At 39.2% G+C, this 2,455-nt stretch overlaps 1 pseudogene; it reads left to right on the top strand.

Annotated features, from left to right (window-relative positions):
- Positions 1 to 652: 652 nt before the first annotated feature.
- On the top strand, positions 653 to 2,110 carry LOC100714024 (shugoshin 1-like; annotated as a pseudogene).
- Positions 2,111 to 2,455: the final 345 nt, after the last annotated feature.

Genomic DNA, 2,455 nt, shown 5'->3' with positions numbered 1-2,455 from the left:
AAGCCACTGAATGAGTGGATGGAGGGAACAAGTCCTCAAGAAATTCTGGAGAAACAAAAGTGAATGATAGGAGAGGAGGGCTGGGGAGCCCAGGGCAGAGGCTAAGGATGAGAAATAGGAGAGGCAATAGAAGGAAACCAGGGGAGCTGGGGATTTGGCTCACCAGCATAAGCACCTGCCTTGCAAGTGTGTGGTCATGAGTTTGATCCCTGGTACCGATTAAAAAAAAGAAAAGAAAAAGAAAACCAGAAATATCCAGATTAGTCTGCTATTTCCATGGACTGTAAACTGAACATTGGTGTTCTGGTCAAAGACTTGGAAGAATAGCAAGATCCTAAACTAATGAAAATTCTCTTTTCCAGCACTCAGGGTTTAGAAAGGCAAAAAGCAAAAACTAATACACTTTAGGGAGACTTGAAATTTTAACTTAATTTTTTATTATTTATGTTTTTAATTGATATTCCTTATTGAGTACAGTGTAAGAATTTGATGTTCATATACAATGTGTGACAAGCACTCAAGGTAATTAGAATTTCCATCTCCTTAAACATTTATAATTTCTTTGTGTTGGGAAAATGAACTCTTATAGTTCATTATAAACTAGATAAAAATAAATTTTAAATGTGGTGGCAGTAATAGTAGGTGACATGAGATGATGCTGGAGGCCTGGAGCAGTGGGACAGCTTTGCAGAGTCTGGGGATATACAGTAAAACAGTGACACCTGTGGAAGAAGTGGTGACCATGATGGGGTCTCCTTATGTTACCCAGGCTGATCATGTGACTCCCCTGCCTCCGTCTCCCAAGTAGCTGGGATTACAGGTACACATCATGGTGTCCCACTATTACACTATTAAAGCTGTAAAATCAAAATTACCAGACAGAAGGTGGCCAAGGAAAGGTGCCAAGAAAAGTCCTTTCAAGATAGTCTTGAAGACATAAAGAACCAAATGAAGGAGAAGAGAAATGAAAACATAGCAGAGATGAGCAAACACAGGTGCTTTATGCTTGTACCGTGCAAAGGAATTATCAACACTTCTTCACTGCTGAAAAATTACCAAGGCAACTGCAGAATGTTAGTTTTAGCTTCGGAAAATTAAAAAATCCAAAGTGAGAGAAACCTAGGATATCCTACAGCTCACGTGTCAGTTATATGCCCTGAAAGAAAAACTTACTTCACAGTAAACAGAAGACACTGGCCAGGGGCAGGGTGTGTGTCTGTCAGGAAAGGACTCTGATCATGATGACAACGTTAGGGACCTCTTTGTGAAGGATGTACCACAAGTTCCTCTTCAGGAAACCGACCTTCCAGGATAGAGAGCATCATTCCAAATAGAAGACCAAATGCTTTCCATTCCTCAAGAGACAGTGAGATTTTATTTTGATTCAGGTGAAGCTAAGTCTATTGCTAAGGTATTACCTAGAACTCTATTTCTGTGTTGCCATAAAAAGGAAGATTTTAATACTCGAAGTTAATTCAATACCTTGAATGATTTTGAAACCAGTCATGTGGCAGTGCAGTCTTTGGAAATGGAAAGAATTAGACAGACCCAGTAGTAAACATGCACATACCAAAAAATGAAGAAAAAAATGTATGTCAGTGGAACAAAGACCACAGTAGCTTATTGGCAAGGTTGATTCACCCTGGAAAGCTTACAAACACAGAAGTCACTTTAAAATTTAAATCTGAAAAATAAAGTAAACATATAAATGCATGAGTAAGAAAAAAGTAGAGGCAAGACAATAGAAGAAAACCTAAAATCTATATCAAAGTATAAAGGAAACAAAAGTAGAAATCAAAAGACCTTCCTCCCAAAATTGGATGGATCTGTCAGTTCCAGGAATGCTTACAATTCTAATTTCGAAGAAGATGTTCATCTCATTCCTTTCTGACAAAAAAGAACAAAGATTCTAATAGAGAAGAAAACACCAGTCAGTCTGATGTGAGTGTCTGAATCCAGCAGTTCTGAAAACAATTCCGATGATCTCTATCTGCCTTCTGACAAGTACACTCAAAATCTCTTAGGCACATCGGATTAGGAGACCAGTTACCAGACTTTGATCTAAAAGAGCACTAAAGCTGGGCATGGTGGCACACTCCTGTAACCCTAGCACTTGGGAGACTGAGGCAGGAGGATCATTGTGAGCTCGAGGCCAGCCAGAACTACATAGTGAGACCCTGTCTCAAAAGACGTAAATAAATAAATAAATAAATAGCACCAAAACACACAGATGAAAAAGAGATAAAAGATTCTAAGCCAACAAAAACTCCCACTAGCTGGGGATTTAGCTCAGAGGCACAGCACCTGCCTGAAAAAGCATGAAGTCCTGAGTATGAGTCCTGGTACCCACAAAAAACAAAACAAAACAAAAACTCCCACTAGTGCACCACTAAGCTTCATCTATTACCTGCATCCCTCCTTGTAGCTTGAAATATCTCACCAAAGTTTCCTTGTT

The sequence above is a fragment of the Cavia porcellus genome, unplaced genomic scaffold (assembly GCF_034190915.1).
Source record: "Cavia porcellus strain 051 isolate PalLab524CR breed Dunkin Hartley unplaced genomic scaffold, mCavPor4.1 scaffold_3, whole genome shotgun sequence".
NCBI classification, from domain to species: Eukaryota; Metazoa; Chordata; class Mammalia; order Rodentia; family Caviidae; genus Cavia; species Cavia porcellus.
This window is presented reverse-complemented; position numbering and strand designations above follow the sequence as displayed.